Source organism: Megalobrama amblycephala, linkage group LG4, assembly GCF_018812025.1.
Source record: "Megalobrama amblycephala isolate DHTTF-2021 linkage group LG4, ASM1881202v1, whole genome shotgun sequence".
NCBI classification, from domain to species: domain Eukaryota; kingdom Metazoa; phylum Chordata; class Actinopteri; order Cypriniformes; family Xenocyprididae; genus Megalobrama; species Megalobrama amblycephala.
Genome location: NC_063047.1, coordinates 3,548,284 through 3,562,965, shown reverse-complemented (window position 1 = coordinate 3,562,965; position 14,682 = coordinate 3,548,284). Strand labels below are relative to the sequence as shown.

At 35.9% G+C, this 14,682-nt stretch overlaps 1 long non-coding RNA gene and 1 pseudogene across 1 annotated transcript; both read left to right on the top strand.

Moving 5' to 3' along the window:
• LOC125266316 overlaps positions 1 to 14,682 on the top strand; it is an 88,499-nt pseudogene that overhangs the window by 46,492 nt on the left and 27,325 nt on the right.
• Positions 13,375 to 14,235, top strand: LOC125266319. Its single transcript, XR_007184476.1, has 2 exons — positions 13,375 to 13,548; positions 13,842 to 14,235. It is a non-coding gene; the product is annotated as an uncharacterized LOC125266319 (long non-coding RNA).

Genomic DNA, 14,682 nt, shown 5'->3' with positions numbered 1-14,682 from the left:
GTTGTTGCAAAAGATAAGAGTTCTTTTGAATGGTTTAAATATACCTGGTATTAACTGTAATATTCATTTGTCAACTTATGCTGATGATGTAGTTGTAATGGTTAACAGTCAAAAAGACATGGACATTTTAAAAAAATTACTTGAAGATTATGTTTTATCTTCTGCTAAGGTAAATTGGAAGTGAAGCCTTATTGTGTGGAAAGGGGATGGAAGAGAAGCTAAGTCTTCCTGACGGGTTGCTTTGTTGTAAAGGGGCTTTAAATATTTGGGGGTTTATTTAGGAGATGAAGTTACTGTGCAGAAAAACTGGGAAGGAATTGTCGAAAAGGTTAAAGGTCGATTAGACAAATGGAAATGGTTGGCTCCAAACATGTCTTATAAAGGGCGTACTTTAGTTATAAATAATGGAATTGCATCTTCTCTCTGGCACAAATTGGCCTGTATAGATCCACCTTCAAAACTGATGACTGAAATTCATCAGTTTTAAAGCTTTATTAGTGGACTTTTTTGGGATAAATTACACTGGATTACTCAGAGCATCTTGTTCTTGTCTAAAGAAGAAGGTGGACAGGGGCTGATGAACTTGCAAAGTCGAACAGCAACTTTCCATCTGCAGTTTATACAAAGACTTCTTTCGGGACCAAGTGACTGTGGTTGGAGGGCTGCTGCATGTGCGATTTTACGGACTCTTGGAGGCTTACAGATGGACAAATATCTTTTCTTTTTGGACCCCTGAGACTGGATACTCTCAGATTGCCAATCTTTTATCGCAATCTTTTTAAAGTCTAGAGTCTTTTTAATCTTCAAAGGACACCATGTATGGAATCAATCTTCTGGTTGTTAAACGAACCCATAGTACATGGAGCCCGTTTGGATATTTCCACTGTTGACCGTATTGTTCCTGGACTTAATAATTTGCTGTGTAAATCAAGGATCACCACTTTGGGTCTTCTGTTGAATGTGGCTGGTTCTAACTTCTTGAACACTGAACAAGTAGCTTCCTATCTGGGTGTTTTTTCAACACGCACAATTGCTCATCTGATGGTAAAGTGGCAATCTGTTCTTACAATCGAGGAGAGGCAATTATTGACAGACTACTGCACAGGAGTAAAGGCTCCTAATGCTAAAGACCCTTTTCCAACCATTTAGCAAATTGCTGTTAATGCTTTTATTTCTGTTTTAAATCCTGAGGTAACCTCTGAATGTCCTTTTTGTTTTAATAGAGAAACTGTTTTTCATGCTTTTATGGAGTGTTCTAGACTAAAGCCCTTATTTACTGTATTAAGTAATCTTTTTGACTGTTTTAATGAAATATTTTCCATGGAAGCTTTTATTTTGGGTATCAGATATGTGCAGAAAAGACATGTTACGTGTCAGTTACTGAATTTCATTTTGGGTCAAGCTAAGTTAGCTATTTACTCAAGTAGAAAAAACAGGATTGAACAGAAGCCTGGACAAAATGTTACTGTTTTGTTTTCTTCTCTTGTAAAGTCTAGAGTGTTGATTGATTTTAATTTCTACAAGGCTATGGATGATCTTATGTCTTTTGAACTAAAATGGTGTAGCAAAGGAGCACTGTGCTCCTTGTTTGAAGATGAATGGTTTTTTTTGCACATTTCCTGTAATTTTCACTTTTTGAGATGATTTATATTTTGTAAACTGTGTTTTGGTGAAATTGTAATAAAGAACTTTTTAAATTCAATTCTCTCTCTCTCTTTCAGAAGTTCAAGTAAAGAATATTGAGACCTTGATGAGCAATCTTGCCTCTTCATTGAGTTCGGTCTCATCCAAACAAGAGGAAAACCAGAAAAAGCTGGGTGAGATTTCAATTTTGTATTATTAGGTACTGTACCTTTAAATCCTCATTCACAACACGTGAATGTGATTATTCTAATTAAATATTTTTTTCCCTACCAGGACACAACTGTGTATTTCTGACTGTAAAATCAGAACTTGTTTTACTTCTTTTTCACAGAGCGTGAGCAGGGTCTGTCGCACACTGAAGTGAAGAGTTTGATGAACAGTTTGAGTTCTGCTGTATCAGCACTGGCATCCAAACTGAATGCTGCAGGTCTGCAAATCTTATCATTTAAAACAGACAACCATAAGAAATATTTTTAAGGGCAAACTCTCATATTCTTGATTGTTTATCAATCAAATATATATAAATTTTTTTTCCTTTCACAGTTGGCAACCAGGAGCAGAAACAGACTGAAACACAAAAAATATTAGACAATTTGAAATCAGCTGTTACTTCTCTACAATCTGATCAACAAGACAAGCAACGTGACTTTGGTAAGACAGATGCACAAAATTAATATGAATTTAACATTTATTAATGAATTGATAAGACTTTATAGTGAACATAATTACCTTGTTATGCTTTCTTTTAAAATATCTCACATAACATTAACTGTATCTGGTTATGAGTGGATGCATGTGGGCTCAGAAAGCTGAATCCTAAATTGGGCCGCATTCAAATATCAGCATGTTTTCTGTCTTATTGGACACATTAACACTCAATATACACTGTTCATAAAAATTAAAGGAACACTTTGAAAACACATCAGATCTCAATGAGGAAAAATATCATGCTGGATATCTATACTGATATGGACTGGGTAATACGTTAGGAATGAAAGGATGCCACATCTTTGATGGAAATGAAAATTATCAACCTACAGAGGACTGAATTCAAAGACACCCCAAAATCAAAGTGAAAAAATTATGCAGCAGACTAGTCCATTTTGCTGAAATTTCATTGCAGCAACTCAAAATGGTACTCAGTAGTTTGTATGGCCCCCACATGCTTGTATGCATGCCAATGTCAGGCATGCTCCTAATGAGACAACGGATGGTGCAGAGGTATTTCCTCCCAGATCTGGACCAGGGCAACACTGAACTCCTGGACAGTCTGAGGTGCAACCTGGCGGCATCAGATGGACGAAATATAATGTCCCAGAGGTGTTCTATTGGATTTAGGTCAGGCGAGCGTGGGGGCCATTCAGTGGTATCAATACCTTCATCCTCCAGGAACTGCCTGCACACTCTCGCCACATGAGGCTGGGCATTGTCATGCACCAGGAGGAACCCAGGACCCACTGCACCAGCGTAGGGTCTGACAATGAGTCCAAGGATTTCATCCCGATACCTAATGGCAGTCAGGGTGCCATTGTCTAGCCTGTAGAGCTCTGTGCGTCCCTCCATGGAAAATGCCTCCCCGGACCATCACTGACCCACCACCAAACCGGTCATGCTGAATGATATTACAGGCAGCATAACATTCTCCATGGCTTCTCCAGACCATTTCACATCTGTCAAGTGCGCAGAGCGAACCTGCTCTCATCTGTGAAAAGCTCAGGGCACCAGTGGCAGACCTGCCAATTCTGGTGTTCAATGGCAAATGCCAATTGAGCTCCATTGTGCTGGGCAGTGAACACAGGGCCCACTAGGGGACGTCGGGCCCTCAAGCCACCCTCATGAAGTCTGTTTCTGATTGTTTGGTCAGAGACATTAACACCAGAGGCCTGCTGGAGGTCATTCTGTAGGGCTCTGGCAGTGCTCATCCTGTTCCTCCTTGCACAAAAGAGCAGATACCGGTCCTGCTGATAGGTTAAGGACCTTCTACGTCCCTGTCCAGCTCTCCTAGAGTAACTGCCTGTCTCATGAAATCTCCTCCATGCTCTTTAGATGCATGCTCTCTTCCATGTGCCGGGAGGCACAGGAAACCTTCTGGCAATGGCACGTATTGATGTGCCATCCTGGAGGAGTTGGACTGCCTGTGCAACCTCTGTAGGGTCCAGGTATCATCTCATGCTACCAGTAGTGACACTGACCCTAACCAAATGCAAAACTAGTAAAAAAAAAAGGGAAGAAACAGTAGGGAAAAAATGGGCTCCACATGTAAAACCATTCCTGTTTTGGGGGTCGTCTTATTTTTGCCCATCTAGTGCACCTGTTGTTAATTTCATTAACACCAAAGCAGCTGAAACTCCCCCTCTGCTACTTAACTGTCTAGATCAATATCCCAGGAGTTTAACACTCGGTGGTCATGCTGGCAATACCACCTCGTTTTTTTCTTACCAGTGCAAAATACACTAAAAAATTTTGGATGTACAAATAAGAGTTACATATTATTAAAACCTGTGGAATATCTTCTTTTATTTGTATAAACTCACAGTAAAAACAAAATGTGCTTTTTGCAAAATAAAGAAAACTAACATGATGCGCGAACTACAGTCTCTCTCTGAATGAAGTCTATTCTGATAGTCCTCAGAAAATGAACTGTAACTTAGTGAATACTAATCACACAAACATGAGATACATCTAAAGAAAGGTTGAAATGTCAGGTTTTAAATTGAAAACAAATATTCTCTGTTTATGCAATCTGTGTGAAAAGAGAGATGTCAGTCAATCTTGAGTCAGATCATTATCCACTCATTTGGCCATGCCCACGGAGCGCACGCTCTATTCAAACACAAATTCTGAGGCGACACATGAAACAGAGAGTGAACGCCTGCATCAGATCGGAAAAACGCATCAAGCTTAGTCAGATTCATGTACATCGTTTTGAGACACATTGAGGAATAATTCTGGAAGAATTATTCCTCAATGAATATACTAAATATATAATGATATAAATATATAATGAATATACTAAATATAATATAATGAATATACTGAATATATATACTAATATACTCTTTCACTTACCCCTTCAAAAAATCCACTTATCCTGGACTAACTGAAAAGTGTTAATGTCGAGCCCTGACATGTTAAACAGCGCTAAATCCTGATTTATAATCGAGACGTTGTCTGACAAAATCACAATACACATAAGATAAAGACAGTTGCTGTGATTTCGGCTAACGTTATATGTACAAGTAAAGTGATCACTCAGTCAGATTAGAAGGAATAGTTATAGTATCTATTTTATTCATTCTCTGACAGAGCGCACAACCTCAACTGAATGCGCTGCTCCTCTCAGCCACTCACTGAACAGCAGACGCAGAGAGAGGTGCGCCTGCAGCAGGAAAGCAAGATCTTGCACTCATGCAGCAGTACCGGTGGGTCTCGGAAGCTAGATAAGGTTAAAGGATTAGTCCACTTTTAAATAAACTTTTCCTGATAATTTACTCACCCCCATGTCATCCAAGATGTTAATGTATTTCTTTCGTCAGTCAAAACTGTATATGCTTTATAAACAAAAAATATCGCCTTGAACGTATTTCCAGTTTCTGCATTCTTCAAAGCGCTTACACTGTATGTCCTACGTCTTTCCTATTCTACTATTCTAATAGGGAAGGCGTAGGACATACAGCATAAGCGTTTTGAAGAATGCCGAAACCGGAAGTACGTTCAAGGCGATATTTTGTAGCAGATATTTTGTATAATTTAAATGGATGAGTTATAAGAAAAAATTCACCCCCCTCAGAGTTGTCATGAAGGGCAAATAATTCAAAATGAAAAGAAACAGACTACTCTCTTAAAATGTAGGCCTAAACCAAATGAAATGTTCAACTCTGCAGAGATGACGAGAGTCAGCAATGTCAACATCTTCGCAGCCGACACTGATTCAGAAAACATTAGTTTATTAATGAACAATTAAAATGTCTCCTTGCTGTTTTTTTTGTCACATTCATAATCATTACTTTTGGTGGATCTTTACCTCAAGCTTTATGCGTGCGCTTGAGTGCTTGAGTCTGATGGTATTATGAAAACAGTGTTTTAATATTTATACAAAAGCACGCAAATTCTGATCATGGCAGAGGAGGCCAGTGCGATTATTTTCTCAATTTTTTTCATTTCAAAAATAGTATCTATCTATTCGGCTTTTTGCCCATTTGTATTATTTTTGTTATTGCATCACGTCTCAAAAGCAGGCCTCGAGACCCTCGCGTTCTGCGCTGTGCTTTTTTAAAAACCATTCCTAACCGCTGCGTCTCACGTTTTTAGATGCAAAGATGCAATCTGTGTGAACGAGCGTGTAAAATTTTAAATTCTTTTAACTGGACACGCCGTCTTAAAAACATGCCGCTCAAGTGCAAGGTGCTGCAAGAGATGCTGCAGATGCGAGTGTAACGGTCATCACACGTCCGTCTAGCACGTGCTTACATAGAAAAACAATGGAAAAATACCACATTGAAATAGAACAACGCGGCCCCTAACTTGTCCGCACGATTTACTAATTTGTTCCCTCGATTTGCTAAATCGTGCACACGATTACATTCATAATACAATATGAATACATATAAGTATGCACATAATTATAGAATTTCACTTAATATTTGTATTATGCAATTCTATAATTGCTCTGATTAAAAATTACTGTAAACTCCAATATGCACACATTGAACTTTCTGATCCAGTATATTGTATTTATGGCTTCTGTCTTGTGTTGAAGACTCTCTGTCGAGCTCAATGAGTGACCTGAAGAGTTCAGTCTCAGATCTCACTTCATCTGTCGCATCTCTTTCTTCTCAACTGTCAGTCACCAGTGAGTAGACTCTACATTACATGTGCAATACAGCACTCTATTACACTACAGTCAGGGTGTGAATTATGGAGTGGGGTGGTTTGAAACCAAATGCCAAAACAGAGGTATTTAGCAGTCTGAAGTCAACAGGTCGTAGTAATAGCATTACACTATTACGTAAGTACAATATTCAACATCTAAAAGCAACATCTACTTCTTTTTCACAGTGCAACAGCAGGATATGAAGAGTCTGATTGACAGTTTGAATTCTGCAGTATCAAATTTGACATCCAAACTGAATGATGCAGGTGTTGAAGTCATTTAATAATTTCACATAATTCTTATTATCTGTGTATTGAGGAAGATAATTCTTTTAACTGCAACCTCTTTTCTCCCAGTTAACAAGCAGGTCCAGAAACAGACTGAAACAGAACGGATCGCTGGACAGTTTAAAGTCATCCATACAGACTGATCAACAGAACAAACAGCGTGACTTCGGTGAGTCAGAAACATAAAAATCAGCTAATATTAGAAGCATGAATACATAAACGTTTGCATGAAGTTATAATATAATTCAAGCCTGTCTCAATAAAAACATCAGTAAACTCCTATGCACATCTTGCTGATATATCATATTTATGGCTTTCGTCTCATGTTAAAGAGTCTCTGTCGAGCTCATTGAGTGTCCTGAAGAGTTCAGTGTCGGATCTCACTTCATCTGTTGCATCTCTTTCTTCTAAACAACAGACCTCTGGTGAGTTATACATTCACAATACTCAATAATGCAATTATTGCAATGATATTGCAAAAATATTGCAATATTGTACTCAATTGAATCTATTGAATGTGTCACTTTTTTTAGTTGAATAAAGAGATGATTTCAGAAATATAATCATAATTGTTGACTTCATGGACCTGCATGATGATACTGATATTTTTCTTTATGCTGGAAATAATTGGATTGAAATTAAATTCACAGGACACTGACTACAGTAAGTCTAACAAGGTCTGATGTGTTTTCTTGTGTTCTAGAGGAGAGAATCATGAACGCTCTGAAGGATCTGAGATCTAACATGAGCAACAAAACAGCAGGTACTGCATCTACACTCTAATAAAGCTTCCAAAAGGGGGTTTTCACAGTGATGCCATAGAAGAACCATTTTTTTCAACATTCTTAAAAGAACCATTTTTACATTGTAAAAATCTAAAGAACCATTTTACACTATGAAGAACCTTTTGTGGAATGGATGTTATTTTTTGTAAAATGTTAAATGATTCTTTATGGAACCATCAATGCCAAAAATAGCATTTATATTTAAGAGTGTAGCGCTACTTTGTGGTTAAATGTGCTGTATATTCATTCCTCTCTTTCATACTCTCTCTCTGACACAGACGTCCCTGTAACCTGTAAATCTGGATGGATATCGTACAAAAGCAGCTGTTTCTTGTTCTCTAGTAATAAACTCAACTGGACTCAGGCACGAGATTACTGCAAAGCACAGGGCGCGTTACTCCTCAAAATACAAGATGATGACGAGGAGTGGGTGTGTAATGTTCATGGCATGCGCATAACAGCATTTTGATGTAATTTTTTACCAAACACGGTAAAATACTTTATAATAACTGCACACTATGAAGCATTAGTTAAGCATTAGTAATAGATTCATCATTTATAAAACATTAATAGACATTAATAAGCAGTTTATAAATACAGCTAAATGCTCTGTTCTTGATTTATAAGCATATCTATAATGTGTTTAATAATTGTATTTTCATACTTTATTTTCTAAATTATGTATTACATTATTTACAAACAAATTATTTAGGAGTTCTCAGTGGTTTATAAGATCATTTAGAAAGTGTAAGTAGATGATTATACTATTACTAACTATTTAACTATTTAAACATACATTTATACATATTATTTAGACATAGTAATAGTTACTCAGAGTGTTAATAAATGCTTTATTAACACATTTACAATGTAATTCATGATTAATTCAGGTAGTTATAAAACATTTAGAAGTTGTCAGTTAACTATTTTTGTGAGCTTATCTAAAGAGAGGACTATTTTTGTATCGTACAGCTTTTATAAAGGAGATTTAAAGGATACAGAACATAGAAATATTTATTTCAAGCAAAAAAAAAAAAAAAAAATTTATGATAGGTAACTTGATATAATATTAAAAATAAACCTCTGCAATGTCACAGAAAAAAAAATTCCTGTACACCTCCAGAAAACTTAACTGTGCAGGAAAATGAAACTTGGCATTTGCAATCTGATATAAAAAGTAATTTCTGTAAAGTGTAAACGTTGCTGAATAAAAATGTACTAGTGCCAATACTGGATTACAGGAGTGCCAAAATACTTTTTTTATATATAAAACAATAATAATATAATATTTCACAGTGTCAAAACTACCTCAGTTCTAACTTTAAAACATTAGAGAACAGCAGTGCATAAGATAACCGAGCCTTTAAATCTCCTTTGTAAAGCTTTACAAGGCAAAAATAGTTAACTGACTTCTAAATGTTTTATAACTACATGAATTAATCATGAATTACAGTGTGAATATGTGTTAATAAAGTATTTATTAACACACTGAGTAACTATAACTATGTCTAAATAAAAAGATGTTTAAATGTATGTTTAAATAGTTTATTAATCATTTACTTACATTTCCTAAATGATCTAATGAACCACTGACAACTCAATTTAGAAATGATAAATTGACCATTAAAGTATGAAAATACAATTATTAAACACATTATAGATATGCTTATAAATCAAGAACAAAGCATTTATAGCTGTATTTATAAACTGCTTATTAATGTCTATTAATGTTTTATAAATGATGAATTGGCTATTTTTTAATGCTTAACTAATGCTTCATAGTGTACAGTTATTATAAAGTGTTACCAAAAACTCTATCTTTCCTCTAGGCATTTTTGAACCGTCGTACCATGCCCACACAATACTGGGTCGGTCTAACGGATCAGACCACAGGCCAGTGGAGATGGGCGGATGACACTCCTTACACCATGAACAAAGAGTGAGCTGATTCATGCATTATTCACTTTCTCCCCAGATAAAGACAGCTTTAATCACAAGAACATTTCTTAGCAAACATGCCGTAAAATAGCATAACAGCATAAAATTTACATTTGAATAATATGCATATACCTTTTAGAGGTAAAGTACCAAATTTTGGCTTTAAGATAGCACTACATTAACATGTTTATCCTTAAGTATGATCTAATATCCACTTTATTTTGCTAGGATTAAATTAAGATTAATGGGGCTATGTGTAGAATTCAGAAACCCTTGTTATTAGCGACACTGGTGGCCGCAAAGTGTACTGCAGCCAGCAACTCACAGTCATGCTCACGTAACGTACAAGAGACTGAACGTAATTCACGGCAAAGTTTATTTTCGTTCTTTGCTTAGAAGTAAAAATTTGGGAATATCTTTGCAGCAAGATACTGTTAACGAACATCCCAACGCAGTTCACGCTGCTGAGAGCGACGTTTAGATGAATATGTAAATATGTGCTGCGTGCTTTCTCTTTGTTAGCTTTGGTTAGAGATGGCTGAAATGCAACTTTACGCACAACTGCATAGAGAGGTTATTGAGACTCCAGCAGCTTCAAATACCTGTTTGCCAGTGGCTTTTTTTTTATAGCTGTCCTTTTAATACAATAACATTTTTTGACAAACTTTCCACACCAGCACTGAGATGGTGGTGGTGTTGGGATTATATGCATAATATAAAATGAACTTTAGATTGAATGGGATGCCAGTTTCATGTATCACTGAACAGAAGAGAGGCTCTCATGAGCGCATGTAAATGACACATCCTTTGATTTTCCTGGCAAGAATGACCCGAGTCAGTTGACAGGCTTTGATTGACAACCTAGGAAGTCGGGGAATGTCTCAGTTTTTAAGTTTCATTACAACCTGTCCAGACATTGGCAATACAAAAATTTAAACTGTATTTGGAAACAATATCTAAAAGTAAGAACTTATACAATGTTTTTCTTTTTTTGTATACCCCTAAAAAAAAAAATCAAAGAATAAAAGCAGCAAAGGGTAAAACTATTTGAACTACAAACCAATGTGTTTATGATTATGATAATTAAAATAATGTGATAACAAATATGTTTGCAATATCAAGCAGCATAACAGACTGTGTTTGTAGGTAAAAATGGATACCGGAAGTATTAACGTAAAAAAGTTCAGGAAGAACGTGTCTGTCAAATAAACATGCAGTAGCCGAATAAACATGCCGCTCTCTATGTTGTTAATGTTAATCAAACAACAAAAGAATCAAACAAAAAAAATCACTTATCAGGGGTCTCAAACTCAAATTGGCAGGGGCCGTTTCTGTGATTGACACCTCATAGGAGGGCCATATTAACATTCAAGCACAAGAAAGCGCAACATTTCAGAAAATTTACTTTCCCTTGCATTATTTCTCATTTACATCAAATTTGCCTACTAAAATATCTTTATACCTATACTATAAATATTTTATTTACCATACTAAATGTAAACAGCAGTGTCTCTCTCATTGTTACAGAGTGTAATATAATTATATAATACTATTACTAATATAATACTACTAATATACTATTAATTGCAATAGTCTGGTGCAACTTCTCACATCCAGCAAGGTGCATGGAATAAAAAAAAAAATAGTAATTTAGGAACAAAACCATCAACACTTGTGGCGTGGAGGGGTCAGAAATGAACAAAAAGCTGGAGCTATATATATATATATATATATCAACTTTATTTTGACAAAAAATATTCTCTCAAAACAATCTCTCATTGTTACATACATTATTAGTTTTTAAAATTTAGTGGAAGTATTTTCCCTTACTTTATGTTAGCTTAAATAACATTACAATTTTGCACTGACCAACACTGTAGGCTACTGAACAAATACAATCCCTGAATACATTTGTACACTCTTCTGTTCCTTGACAGACACCTGGCAGCGCATTTGTCCAAGATGCCGTTTGAGCATCGGTAACGTTTAATGGCTGCATCAGACGCGTTTCGGTGGTTTAAATCGACGCTCGTGACTTAAAGTCGAGTGCTTTTACTGTAATTTAGGCAAGCGCGCTCATAATAGAAGCGATTGAGAGCGCGGCTCATGGTTGCATAGCAACGACAGACGCCACTGGAGCGAAAGCGCATTGGAAAGGAGTAGAACGCGGCACGGCCGCTTATGTGACGCGATATGTGAATGCCCCCATAGAACGGCGACTTTTTCTTTGCATATCAGACAGGTAGCAACTCGAGAATAATAATAATTTAGCGGGCCGGATTATGTTTTATTTTTGAGATCAGTTGCGGGCCGGGTAGAGGGGGAGGGTGGGCCGTAAATGGCCCGCGGGCCGGCAGTTTGAGACCACTGACTTACATGCTCTTGACTGATTAACTTCTTTTACTTTAATTGATTAATCTGTATAAAATTTTTACAATGAAGATTATCCAATGCTTTTTTACATTTGATTACTTTGTTTCTTTATTCATTTTCTTACCTGATCACTACTGTTAGACCTACCTGAAAAAAAGAAAGCAGTCTATTTTCTATCTTTATTCTATTGTATTTATTTGTGCTATTGTTAGTAATTTGTTCATTTTTTCTTATTTTATTACTGTTAACTTTTTTAATTCAATTTACCATTTGAAATCAAGCAGACCAAGTAAAAAATTATTATTGCTTCAAACAATGGTATAAAGCTATTCAAAACATCATTCAATGTAAATTGTGATAATCGTGATTAATAATCGCAATTACAATTTCAAGGGAATAATCGACAATTATGATTTTTGTCATAATCGTGCAGCCCTAGATTAAATGCATAGCATAAAATTAACTTTAGATAGGATGGGATGCCAGAAAGTTGTTCTACACTGTGTTCCAAATTATTATGCAAGTGTATGAATAGTACTAATATGTTGTGAAAACTGAACGTATATTACCGATCTATCATAAGATTTGTGATTGTTGATTGGCATTATCCACAGACGCTGGGCTCCCGGGCAGCCGGATGACTGGACAGAGCACGGTCTGGGAGAGGAAGGAGAGGACTGTGGGCAAATTACATATAAAGGGAAACTAAATGACAACCACTGCTCCGTCAAAATGAGATTCATTTGCAGAGTGTAATTTTTAAACTGAAAATAGCTAGGGTGTAGTGCCATCAATATATATATATATATATATATATATATATAATATACACAATTTATATATATATATATATATATATATATATATATATATATATATATATATATATATAAAAAAAAAAGGGTGTAGCGGTACACGTATTCGTACCAAACCGTTTTGGTACAGGGCTTTCGGTACGGTGCACGCGTGTACCGAATGCATTACATTAAGGTCTCCTATTAATTGCAATAATCTCTGCATTTTGTTACTGTCGATAAGAAACAAAGTCTCATCCATCAAATTCTGTCTGTGAAATCATGAAATTCAAACAGAAAATGCTGCTTTGACGTGCTTTGATGTGGCGTGACAGATCTCTGTATAGGAGCCTCAGTTCAACCGGCAAAGCAGAGCTTTGAAATTGTGTTTTGTGTTTTGAAATTGGCCATCACTAAAAGTCGTTATTTTGGTTTTTTTGGCGCACCAAAAATATTCTCGTCGCTTTATAATATTAAACCACTGTGCTCATATGAACTGATTATCTTAATTTGTGTTCCGAAGATTAATGAAGGTCTTATGGGTGTGGAACGGCATGAGGGTAAGTAATAAATGACAGAATGTTCATTTTTGGGTGAACTAACCCTTTAACCTTTAATATTATAATGTTCAAGTAAGGGCTCCCTACATAGTTTATAGCATTAGCAGAGATTTTTTTTTTTGTTTTTATCATTAAGAAACTTTTAGATATAATTTAATTTAATATATTTAAAGACAGAGACACAATTTGTTCAGTAAATTAATGTTTAATAAAATAAAAAAAAGCAATTTTATGTTTAATTTTCTTCCCATCTGCTGTACCGAACCCGTACCGAACCGTGACTTTAAAACCGAGGTATGTACTGGACCGTGAGTTTTGTGTACACCCCAAATATATGTATAAACATTAACAATATAGTTTTTAATTTCTTTTTCTGTCTTAATCATCACGTAAGATAAATCAGCATTTTAGTTTTTCTACAAAATGTGATTTGTGTGGCATTGGAAGATCATCAGATGTTAATTATGCTTCCATTTTACTTCAAAATGTTTCTGCCGTTTCTTCATGCTTGACCTTTATTAATCAATAAATGGTTGCTCATTAATAATAGTAAATAAAATCAATAACCCAGACTGGATGTGTCACAGACACGTCAGGTTCCACCTCTCACCAATACCAACGCACTCAATCCCCGGAGTACTAATCACCGCCACCTGCACATCATCAGCGCAGCAATCACCATCACTACAAAAGACTCACACTCACACACACTCACTGTCCGGTCTTGTTTGCACTTCACTTACATGAATGCTTACCTCAAGGACTCCAGCTCCATGCTTACCTGTCTCCAGTATTCCTCGTGTGCGATCCTATCTGTGTGTGAGTGTTCCCTGTCTCCAGTCTCCAGCGTCTACTACATTCTTCATTCTGCAATCAACAAAAGGACAGTATTATCTCTCTGCTACTCATTCTACTATCATCATCGCTATATACTCACCTGCATCTCTGCTGATATCAATAAAACATCACTGTTTACTTTTACATCTGCCTCCGTGCCGTCTCTGTTGTAACAGGATGATTGCTTATTAAAATATTGTATTACTTTGCTTCTGTCCCAAAGAATTATTAAACTGTATTTTATCTTATACATGCTGATTATAGTTGTGGTCCTGGATGTTTATTGGTTAATCCAGAGTTCTCATTTAAAAAACACCTTTTATAATTTTTACCTACAGAACATTATGAGATTCAACAGCAAATGATGGAAGCCACTTAGGTGTAATATGAATGAATCATTAAATTGTGTCCTAAGTTAAAAATTCTTTGTTTAAATGGTGTAGACATATTAATTCTTCTTATCTTGTCTACAATATGGACAATGATCGCAGTGTTTAGATCTTTTTTAATTAATCCATCAATAGCAAGATGCTAAAAATCTGATTCTAAGGAGATGTAACCTGTCATGTGAACTGTAACACATCTCTATTC